Here is a 12,203-nt window from a genome sequence, read left to right on the forward strand (position 1 = left end):
AGCTAGAAAGCAGACCAGTTTCCCATGTTCCCATATGTACTGCAGCTCTGCTACTGGCAGTAAAAAGCAAATTCTTTGAATAAACTAGAATTTCGTTGCCATCCTTTTGTCCTTTGATTTAAAAAAAAAAGGCAAACAAAATATTTTGCGGAGAGCCTCTGTATTTTTCAAAGCTTGCTTATCTATCTTGCAGCAGTGTTTTCATAACTCCACGCCGCTGATCAAGTCAACAACTTATAAGGGCAGGGTCAGGCCACTAATTAAGCAAGAACTGTAGAAAAGATTTAAGTAGAGTCTGCGGGGCTGTCCTTTTTCAAATACCAGGTTCATTTACGTGACCGTGCATTTCAAATGGGTCAAGAGAACTTGACTGTAAGTACCTAACATACTGCTGTGAATTAATATTTAATCAGATGTACAACACAGGGCTGAATATTAAAGCTTATCTTTGATTTTGACTTCCATGATTTTCTCGGGTTTCTGAACCCGTCCGAAAGTACTCCAGCACTTCATAATAGTTTTACTCATGTTATGTTTCTTACCAGTGATTAAAAGTATTGCGAGTGTAAATCTACAAAGGGAAATCTAAGCATGACCTCATCAGCGTAGAGTATGTGGGAGACTAATTTAGTTCCATCCCTATTGGTAATGACAAATCAAATTGTTCCTCCAGTTAAATCACTAATATAGCAAGGTTTTGCAACTCAGCACATAACATGCACGATAAATCAGTTCAGTCTGTACACAAGCACTGCCGGCTGCTTTAAATCTGGGTTCATTTCTGGTTCCAAACTCTATTTCCATGCCATTCAGCTGAGCCATCCCAGGTCCCTTAATACCTGGAAAGAGGAAAAAAAAAAAAGTTAATCTGTGCTCCCCATGTACCGTGTATTAAGCACTCAACATTTATAACCCTGCAGCCGATCGCTTAGCAACATCAGGGGGAGGAAAGGCTCACCTGATGCGCTATCGGGCTCGCCTCTATGGCAGGGGAAAAGTGCGGATAAAACGAGGTCAGGCAGAGTAAGCTCATCCTGCGCCGAGTGGTGCTCGTTCCTCTCCGTAATGAAATTAATCAAGGTCATTAATTTGATCCTGTTTTATTGTTATAACATGAAGCTGTAATTTGAGGTGGCTCAAAGAGGCACAGTCTTATCTGTAATTATACCTTTATAATTACATTTGTAATTTAAAGTAAACGTTTTCATGTATTACTGTAAATAGAGTGTGTATTATAGAGAATAATGCTGTCTCATGCTGCTTTTCAGCCAGAACTGCAATATTGAAAACACGGGCTGTAAATAGGATGGGAAGCTATTGAAATCAGCCAGTTAAGTGCTATTCAGCTTGTTTTTAAGAGGCTGCTTTATGTATCATTCATGCTAAGGTTAAAATTAAGCCTAAAACCCTATTCAGGCCCAAAAGCAAAGGCTAGGGCAACTGCGATGTATAAAGAAGAGTACCTTTGTATTAGCTTTTAAAAGCAGCTAAAATATTGTAGATCCAAGGCACAGAGATCATCCTCACCTGGGGGATGCTCCAGAGCTGGAGGAGCTCCAGGCGGCTGATGGCCACGTGCCAGAGACACCTCGACGCGGATGCTTGTGACAATGCCAGGAGGCAGCAGGGACCAACAGTGCCAATCCTGCAGGTTTTGGGTGAAGAGAAATGGCATCGCTCGTCCAAGACGGGGATATGAAAGCACCTTCTGTCTGCACAGCCAATTTGGCTGCCTGTGTTCCCCCCAGGGCTCTGCTCACCGGCTGTCTCCACGGCATGCATATGAGCTCCCTCCTGTCTCTGCTCTGGAGCAAACCAACTAGTTTCTCCCAAGAAGAAACCTCGGCACGACTGACAGGCTGCTTTTTCCAGGGTTGCCCAGACGGAAAAACCTGTCATGAGCTGGACCGGGCTCTACCTTGGACAGTCCTCCAAACATCTCAGGAGACCTCGTGCCCATTGACCTTCACGCCACGATGCAGAACACAACACACCGTCACGTCCTTCTGTAGACGTGCAGTTCTGGCAGTGCCTTTCATTATCTGGAGAATTTCAAACTAACACAAAAAAAGAAGAAAGTCCAGGATGTGATCATTATTGACTCACGTTCTGTGGGGCTCTGCAGGGAGCTCAGGAAGGACCCAGGCCAAGTGTGACCATGGTCAGTGCCCTTCAGAGAGTGCTTGGTGGGGTGGACGCGAGCCAGTCCGTAGCAATGAACCTATGTGTTAATGTGACCTCCGAGGCATTTTCCGCCGCGACAACACGTACACAGGCTTTGCCAGGTGGCCAACACTCACTGTTCTCTTCTCCCTAGGACTGTTTCTGGGCTTTGCAAACCTCTGCTTCCCTGTGGCTCAGTGCTCTGGCAGCAAGGTGATGGGGACCCTCCTGAGTGGCAGAGGTAGGTGACACAGAAATGGGTGACAAAAAAGTGGGTGACCCAGGTCCTGAGGTGCAAGGACGGGTCTCCAGAGGCAGAAGGAAGATGCTGAGCACAGGGAGCCCAGAAAGAGGGAGCCCAGAGAGTCAAGGAACAAGGGAAATACAACTATGTTGCTGGGCAAAAACAGCTCAGGAGTGAATCCCATCCCTGCTTCATTTTGGGAGGAATCTCTTGAAGCACATAAGAAATCTGGTAATTTACTTTAGATAGTTGAAAAGCAAAAGCTGAGAAATTTCTAGTGGAGTAAAAACCAAATTCACAGATTTAGAGAGAAGGGGGAGTGAAAGGCTCCGGAGGCCTTCACTTACAGATAACCTTGATGCAGCTGCCAGCAACATCTGGAACGGGTCCCAACCAAGCAGATTCATACCAAAATCTTCAATATGAAAGAGTTTAAAAAGTAACAGTGCCATTTTCAAACTCTTTGTAAGATGGCGGGAAAAGCAGTAAGGACCACGTGGAGGCAAAACCCGTGCCAGAGCACTTTGTGTCGGTGTTGTACACTTCCAGGAGAGCCAGGGTCCACCACGTCCTGCGTGCGTGAGGTTCTGTGCTGCATTGCTAAAAGCTGGCTTCAAAGCTTTCATGCTGCTCGTCACAGGGGTGCTGCTGGAGCATCTGGTGGTGTTCAGGTACCCACAGCACCGCTGTGAGCTACAGGGCTCTGTATGTGTGCCGGCATCAGGGCTCAGAGATTCACCCCAGGTCAAGCAGCTTCGACTAATTCCCTTAAGATCCAGCATAACACCTTGACTGGTGTATTTCTTCTCTTTACGCCCAAGGATGCCACTTCTCCTGCAATGCCAACTTCTCTAGGCAGTAGCCCTGAGATCCCGAAAGCAGGATTTTAACCCCTTCCTGCTGCTTGCATTTAAAACTACTCAAACAACATAAAAGATCTTGTCCCAAGGGAATCAGCCCCTGAAAGTTAAGGCAGGGACTGCAGAGAGCAGGAGGTTGCTGTTGTTTAGACTTGGCACACGGTGACTGTGTAACACAGGAGACGTGACTCCTTGGCACACCAGTGCCAAAACTGGGAGCTGGACTGTGTTGTGGACAGGACACAGGGTGCTTTGCTCTGAGCTACCCCACTCAGCTCTCAGAAAACAGGCGCTTTCCATGTCTCATCCATATTTTCTTTGCAGTATCTAAATCGTGTTTGCAAGCAAGCATTTGTCTATGCTTGGCTTATTTCATTCTCTGTTTAAACACACACCTGAGAAGAGTCATAAACAATTTGCAGCGAAGCCTGCCTTCCCTCACCAGCAATAAAAGCCCTCATAAAAATGTTCCAGTATGTCTCTGCAAAATGAGTACGTGAACATGGGTTTGTAAAAGCAGAGCTAGAACTGGCTGAAGAGGGACCTGGCAGACACCATACGAACAACGCATACAAGAACCTCAAGGCATAGCCATCAGGTCAGCCGGCTTTATTTTAACTTGCCACAGTTTTTAAAAGTGACGTGTTATTTTTGTAACCTTAATTTCAGGGGTTTCTCATCTGAGACTATTTTATACGAGACCGCTGCTCTGAAAACACTTGCTCACCTCCTGATAAAAAAATAAATAAATAAAGAAAAAAAGAATCAGCTCCCCCAAATGTTTCAGTCTGAGCACCCAAAACTAATGGTCAGTCTTGAAAATTCGGGGTGTGGAAACGACCAGGGATGGGCAATAAAACACTCCACTTCTTGTGTAAGTGTGTGTTCCCATGGGGCCCAACCAGGTACCTCCAGGGGCCGATTTCCCAAGCAGGGCAAGATTTTTCTGGGCAATCCAGGCACGTCTCGTTATATCCAGCAAGTGTGCTTGAAATGGGTGCAAGTTCGCTCGGATCACTTTGCTTATCCAGGTGTTGCCTCGGGGCGGGTGTCCCCCTCCAAGGAGTCGTGTAAACGCGTAGAGCCAAGTGGTGGGACCTGAGCTCAATCAGACAAACCTGGGATGGCTGGGGAAGATTTTGTGCCTCTGTTAGTACAAAGCCCGGGCTGGCTGGGGTGATATCAGTGGATCCACCAGCACGACCTCCAAAACTAGACACCCCATGGTTTCTTGGTCATTCTTATCCTTCTTCAGCATCTCCAGCAACAACACATCAGCAGCTCCCTTGGTTGTCTGAACAGAAATCTCCCCTGTGCAGGCTGTTATTAAATTCTCTTATGTCTTCATTAGATATCAGATGCGATGAAAGAAGGTGACATCTCCAGGGAAATATTGTATGGGGTGTGGGGATGGGATGTTAATGTACTGGGGGAGACAGAGTGTCTGCAAATGTAATGATCTTCTGATGCCCTCGTGTAAGTGCTGAGATCCAGATCTCTTTTTTTTTTTTTTTTTCTCCAAAAAGCAAAAGGTACTTGAGGGGTGTATAGCAAAAGGCACTTATCTCTTTCCTCTTGCCCAACTCTGTTTTCTCTCTGTCTACTTCTCCCTTTTGTTTTAAGGATGTTTTTGGTGCCTTTGCTTTTTATTATTTTGCCATTCTTCAATCTTCATCCTTTATGTCTTAGCTGTTGGCACGACTGATGAGCTCTGCTTTCTCTGTGACAGCTTTGTTTCAAAGAAAAATGGCAAAATCACTGCATAATCAGCATGTGATTTTTTTTTTTTTTATTAAAAAAGGAGAGAAGATGGATGCAGACTGTGGGGGCAATCCCTGGTGCTTTGCTTTTGCACACTGAAATTTGTGAAGAGGGTGAGAAGGGAGGTAGATGGGAACTGCTGCCACTGGGCTGGGCTCAGAGCTCACCAGTACCATCCCATGCAGAAAAGGTGATTTACATATTACATAGAGCTACATATTTCATCAGCAGCTCTAAGCCTCTTGAGGACAGTCCTTGCCATGTCCCATTCCTGCAGCAACGCCAGAGCTGCCCTGATCTGCTGCTGGTGCCGGCCCTGCTTTGAGGCCACGAGCTGGACTGGAGGTCCCCAGAGGCCACTTCCAACCACCTTTTCTATGATTTTGTGAGCCAGCGCTGTGTAAGACTCCTTTTGCCTCGACCAGCACCTTTCCATCGGATATTTCCAACAGGAGTTGGACTTGATGATCCTTGTGCGTCCCTTCCAACTCGGGATATTCTGTGATTTTATGATTCTGTGATTCTATGATATCTGCTCCCTCCCTTCCTGGAGAACCCTTGGAGGAGCAGCTTCTGTTACTGGGGACCAGCAGGTAGGTAACCAGGTGTCTCCTGACCCAAAACACTTCTCAGCAACACTCACGCTGCCCTGGGCTTGGCTATTTGACCTGACCCTGCCCTGTCGAGAGGGTAAATCCCTGTTGGCAGTGGTTCACCGCCCCGTCCCCCCATATAATGGGAGCCTGGCTCGCGCCGTGGGCATGAGCTCTGTCTCCCGGGGAGCCGGCCGGCAGCCACAGGACATGCGAGAGCAAAGTCTCTTACTTCAGATTTTCAGATGCTTAAGCTGTGTTTTTCTGTTACTGAATATCCAATGGACAAACCAAAAATAAAATCTTAAAGTTCTCTTTAAACTCATTTTTAGCTGTAAGCGAATTGGACATTTCTCGCTGTCTCTAACAGGGAACGCATTCTGGGCTGCGAGGAAGCTTTCTGCAGTCTGTTTTCCGCATATGACAGAGAAATGATCTTCCCTTTTGGTAGAAATCTTGGCCCGAGCAGAGCGCGGTGAGGACTGGTGATGCTGCCGGAGACGTGCACGTGCTCCAGAAATTGGGATGGTGCCCGTGCTGTTGCAGTTTCAGGTCTGGATCCAGTTCCCTCTTTGCAAGCGGATTTCCCTTGCGCCTGTCTCTACAGTGGATGTGTTCGCAGTGCAATCCCACACGCTGCACTCCCCCCTCTTTTTGGGAAGGCAAATCAGAGCCCCGTTTGCTCCCAGAACGTGTCCGCATCGCAGCTGCTCCGTTCGCTGGGGCTCCGGCTCTTCCGAGCCCAGCGGTCACACGCAGCTGCTCGTTAAGTGCACAGACCCCGGGCTGTAACGAGGGAGGCTGCTGGCCCTGCCCGGGGGGCTGTGACTCTTGGATTGCCTTGAAAATAGTTTTCTGGTTTAGCAGACCTGAGAGGCCGAGGATCTTCACATTTGTTCTACTCGCTGGTTAACTTCAAATCTGTTTTCATGCTCGTAGCAGTAAGTAGTTACAAAGAATGTCCTCTACCGGAATTTTAGTAATTAAAAAAAAAGAAAGGGAAAAAAAAAGGAAGCCTTCATCTGTGTAGAGATAGATTTGACTGTGTGTGGAGCTTTTTAGGCTCTTGGTTTAAAAAATTGTAATCCCATCAACAACCAAATTGGCCATACGGGGGAGAGAGAGAGTGTTCTGCAAGCCAAAAAGCAAGCACTGTGCAAATTGCTCTCTAATAGATTTCTGAAGGTGGTGAAGGATGCTTGCTGGTTAATCTAAGCTGGTTTAATTCATATTTTATTTCCTTACATTACTATGATGGTCAGGGACTGATGTAGGATCCTCATGGCCTGTCCAAGCTGCAGGTGAGATGATGACCAAAAGTGAGATGACACCTAGCTGGAAATTTAGGAATTTGGCTTAAGGAATCTAAGATACCCAGAAGGGGAAAAATGAATAAAAATAAAAGAACAGCTAGGAAAAGCCATAGGCGCTCCCCAGTGACATAACCGTGTGACTTAGCAACAGGGCTCCCGTGGGGAATAAGGAATGCGAACGGCCGAGGCAGCGATTTATTGCTGCAAACACTGGCACAGGCACAGAGGGAACCGCACGCCTGAAACGAGCCTTCGGCACGGCCAAGCCCGGGCACGGCTGGGTCTGCTTCTAGGAAATCGCTCCTGTGTCACTTCGAGTGCCTGTCCCTCCTCCTGACATCTTCCTCAGCAAGCCGGGCGATGCCGGGCAGTGAATGGGGCATTTCCCTGTGTCTGAGCATCCTGATGCCTGCGTCTGCGTCCCGCACCTCCTGCAAGCGGGAGGGTTCGGGTCAGCGGCAGCTTGGCTCGCATCCCTCTGCACTACCAGCTAGCTGTATGGGAATGTTATGTACTCAGAAGTCTACAAAAAGGAAAACAATAGAACCCCCCCCCCCCTTCTCTGCTCTGGATGTCTTTTGTAAACATTGAAGAACGGAGTAAAATAAACACATGCCCAGTAATTACATGCCACAGACGTTCCCTTGCAGTAATAGTGTGATACGGGACATGCAAGCCCTGCAGACAAAATTATTAGCAGAGTTTCTCTTCATTGGCACAACCCCCTGCAATACTACATGCGAGCCAAAGTAATGTTCTCGGGATGGCAGGAAACACTTTTTCCTCCAAGTGTTTCCATGAGCAGGCTGGAGATGAGATGGGCTGCACAGAACAGAGCAATTGCTTCTTAAGAGAAGGCTTGCCATATGAAGTGATCCTGATCTCAGCTTCTGAGCTCCCTTGTGTTCTGACCGGCTTTCCAACGCCTTGAGATGCGTATCCTCATTTGCAAATTATTTTCACTGAGAAGTGTCCGAGGGCCTCTGGGTTCAGCTGCTCTCCAAAATCAATGGCACTTCTGAGCCATCACTGCCTCTATCCCAACTGCAACTCAGCTGTGCTGCAGTGGTTTGATGTGACCAGGAATTAAAATACTGGGGCTTGGGGTGTTTCTTTTTTTTTTTTTTTTTTTTTCCCCTTCTTACTGCCAAATCCTGACACTTCGAGGCTGTCTCTTTGAGTTTGAACTAATGCTAAGCGATTTTTTTGGTGAATGTTACTAAGTACTTGTTCAGGATGGGAAACACCAGCACTGTTTCAGCTCAAATATTTTCTTCTGTGCACTCCTGAGTGACATAGCTTTACTCTCCCTTTGCGAAGAGCAGGTTTCCTTGCTGTTGCTTCTATAAGGTTTGAAGGTTTGCAGCCCCTGGGCCATCGTGTGGCTGCTGGAGCTGTGCTCCACTGGCCAACTTCCTTTGCGTAGCGGTCACTAATGCTTTCTTCATTAGCAATTTTGCATTGCAAAATGAAAACTGCTTACATCAGCCACAGGCTCACTGGAGATGATAAGCTTGTGAATGTAAGACCCTGTCCTGTCGTGAATGTGAGCAGCTGGCAAATGTTGACTCTGGGCTCCACTGCAAGCAGCTTGGGTTGTCCAGCCTCATGCTGGTCTGGTTTATGAAGTGCTGTGAAGTGGGATCAGCTCAGAAGTCCTTCGCTGTGACATTTAAGATACTTCCTGAAGTGTCTCTCCCCTCCTGCTTTGTCATACAGCATCCTCCCCTCGCCTGTGTGTCTGCAAAGTCTTAACACCGTAATTTGTGTACAGCGGACAGGGATGCACATGGCTTTAAACAAAAATATTTAAATGCCCTGAAGCCACCGGTCTCAAAATTTGGGAAAATTTCCCTGTTTTCAGCTTCCTCTGGTACGTATTCACCACGAGCTCAGCAAAGCCTGTTAGCAGGAACCTTCGGCCCAGGAGCAGAAGGTCCCATACCCACGGCCGAACATCTGGCAGCACATCTGGTGGCCGTGCCAGCCAGCTGTGCCCCTTCCTCTGCTGCCCTGGGAAGGGCGGCAGCACGGGATGCAGCCTGTGTGGGGAGGAAATGGGAGCCTAACACCTCGCCGAGGGGAAATGCAGCATTTTTGTGGGACCGTCTTTGTGGGCACCGCAGCCCAGGGTGCTCTGATGCATCTCAGGCAGCGTCTGTGGCACCGGCGCAAGCACCCACACCTCGCAACAGAGGAGTTTCGTTAGCACAGAGAACACCACTTGCTCAGGTTGAGAGGGGAGGGTAAGGCAGCCTTTTGCTTGGGAAACGTAGAAAAGTTGTGCTCGAGGGCTGTGCAAGCTGAGAACTGTGTAAACAGAGCAGATAAATTATCCCCTAAGTTACGAATGTGCTCAGAAGCAGAGCTGCAGCCAACCTTTGCATTAGATGGGAACAGCTGCATACTCCATAGCCTCCAGATTTCCATAGAAACTTGGATCAGCCATAGATTATCTTCATTTTGTAAATGTTTTAATTATTATGCTATAATATTGTTCTGTGGGGATTGCAATGCTAAGCCAAGGCTCTGTGGAAGCCACATTTTAAAAGCAGTTTCTCTAGACCGTATTTTACGAAAAGCGAGGCTGTTTCAGGATTAAGACTTATGGTTTCTGATAGATTTGATTTTTTCCATGCTACTGCATGCACTGCTTTAAATAAATAAACTCCCACTGAGCTCGCTACTCCAGTGGGACTGGATTGAACTTCCCAGGCATGCATGAATTATAAAGTCAGATCCATGTTCCTGTGGAGAGGAAAACTGCTGGCAGAAACCATCAACTGATGCGTGTAGCCTGCCTCGGCCACTCGAAAAATAAGCCCTGGCTGCACAGGGGTGGACTTTCACAAGCCCAAGGGTTCATAGGGTGCAAAAAGGTGGCCCCTCACCCTGACGGGAACCGCTCTTGCCTTGCAGCATGCAGACAAGTGCCGCAACTCCTCCACGTCCTGGCCACCGAGATGGCCCCACTGATTGCCGAGCGGGTGACAGGATGTGGTTTCTGCGTGCGCGGCAGCCGCGCCGTCACTGATGTTTACAGGATCAGGTACCGGGGTGGAAGTGCGGCCCCAGAGCTCTGGTAACATCAAAGACTTTCCCACGGCGAGGGCTGCCGGCGCGGTGGTGACGGTGCCTTGCATGGCCACGTCCCCACCGCGGCCACCACAGTGACGCCTTCCCCCGGGTGCTGCACAGCCGGAGATCCCTTCTTTGGTTTGATTTCAGTAAAAAGAGCTGCAGGAGCCCGGTTGCTTTTGCTGAACACCACGAGGCACCCAGAGGTGTGGTTGGGTGGGTGCAGATCCAGGTGCACTCTGCGCTGTCTGCATTGAAAACCTATCCTTGTGCTCGGTGAAATCCTCCTTAAATATTTTTATTTTTTTTTAGGCCGGCCAGTCGTGATGCTCAGAAGATGTGAAGCTGTTTCTTTTTCCTTGCAGGGGAAGTTTTCCTTGCATTTTCCTCTGCCTGCCCGCAGTCTGATCCCACAGGGTTGGGGGGAGCTCTATGCCAGAGCCCATGAGAGAACCCATGAGCTTCTTACAGCTGTTGGTTTTTATGTGCCTTTCCTATAAAATGAGGTGTCCTGCTGTCCTGCATGATAACAAGTGGGGGAAGATGCAGCCCAGCACCCACACCAGCATTAAGTCAACAGAATATATTTGCACAGATGCAGCAACCCATGAGTCAGAGCATAGCTCCTAATGAAAGAGAAGTCCTCCCAGCCAGCACCGTGCTCGTCATTGATCAAGGCAGCGATAAAGCAGCTGTCCCTCCCCGCCCTGATCAGCGGTTTGTTCTTAGGCTACCTTTTAACATCCCTTCGGCAGCTGCTGCTGCAGGCTGGGCTTTCATCCCCAGCTCCCGATGTGAATGTTGACCCCCACCTGATGGCTTGTTCCTGGCAGCAGTGTGGTCACTGGTGTCCTTCACCAGTGTAAGAAGAAGCCAGCATGCTGAGAAACTAATTCTCTTGGAGATTTGCTTTGAGATTTACAAAATTTAATTTCTCTGAAAAATTGAAAGAAAAACAAGAAAATAGAAAATAGAGGGAAAGAACAATTTTAATTTCCTTTCCAAAATGTTTTGGTTCAATTTCTTACAGTCCCATACAAAAATGTAATACCTATGGTGTATAATTTTCAAGGCTGAAGTCAGGTTTCATGGAAATCAAACACTTTGATCTACCTGAAGTTAAGCAATTTTGGAATTGCAATGCATGACAAATTTATTACCCATTTCACAGTAGAAAACAAATTCCAAAATTTCAGGTTTGGTCATAAAACAAAAAAATATCTTCCTCCTGGCTCAGTTCTGCAGAAAATATTTAGTTCCCTGCAAAACCCCAGTGCTGTATTTATGACCAGGATGGTCCCTTTCGCCCCATGTCTAAGACTGCTATGTTTCCACATGGGATTTCTCAGCTGTGTGTGTTGACGGGCCATGTGCTAGGCAGATGGTTTGCAGCGGGGCCATAAATCGGAGGGTTTCAGGACACATCCAATTTTCTGCGCGTGCCCTTAGCACCTGCACAGCCCATCCCCAGCTGTGCGGCCTCGCCCCAGGCTCGGTGTTTCCTGTGCATTGGCTGCACTGGGATTTCTTCCGATGCTGCGGTGCATTCTAAGGCCTCCTCCAGCCTGCAGACATCCTACGGAAATATAGAAGGAACTCAAAGTCCACCCAAAATTCCCCGGCAGAAGAAAAAGGGGTGTCTGAGGCAATACCTTTAAGGTATTAAGTCACAGCATATTCGTTAAGCACAAGTGAGGAGAGCAAGTCTACCTTGTAAAATGCTCATGTTTTCTCCCAAGAGCCTTTCCCTCTTCCCCGCTATAGCTGATCCTCTTGCACCTCCTCTTTGCCTGTAATTAGATGGCAGACTATAAAGCTGCTCGTGGCAGGGCTCTTGGCCGCCGCACTGCACGCCGCTCACAATGGGAATTGTGCTCATAATTATTATTATTATTATAGTAACATCTACAAGGCTTGGGCACTGTGGCAGGCATTTTGCAGACACGTAGGAAAATGTAAGTCTTTCCCTAAAGAGTTTGCAATAGCAGGCAAGATTCAACAAGCGGGAGGCAAAATTAGAAGGATGGGTTCATTCTGGGGATAAGCAGGCAAACCGACCCCGCTGCACGCCACCTGAAGCACTGGTTGATAAATGGAAATGCTTTCCATTAAAAGTCATTAAATGATTTAAAATTTTAGGCCAATGTTAGTTGCACCTTTTGTTCATTTATTCATTTTTCTCAACCTTAAA

Source organism: Anser anser (genome assembly GCF_964211835.1).
Source record: "Anser anser genome assembly, chromosome: 4".
NCBI lineage: Eukaryota > Metazoa > Chordata > Aves > Anseriformes > Anatidae > Anser > Anser anser.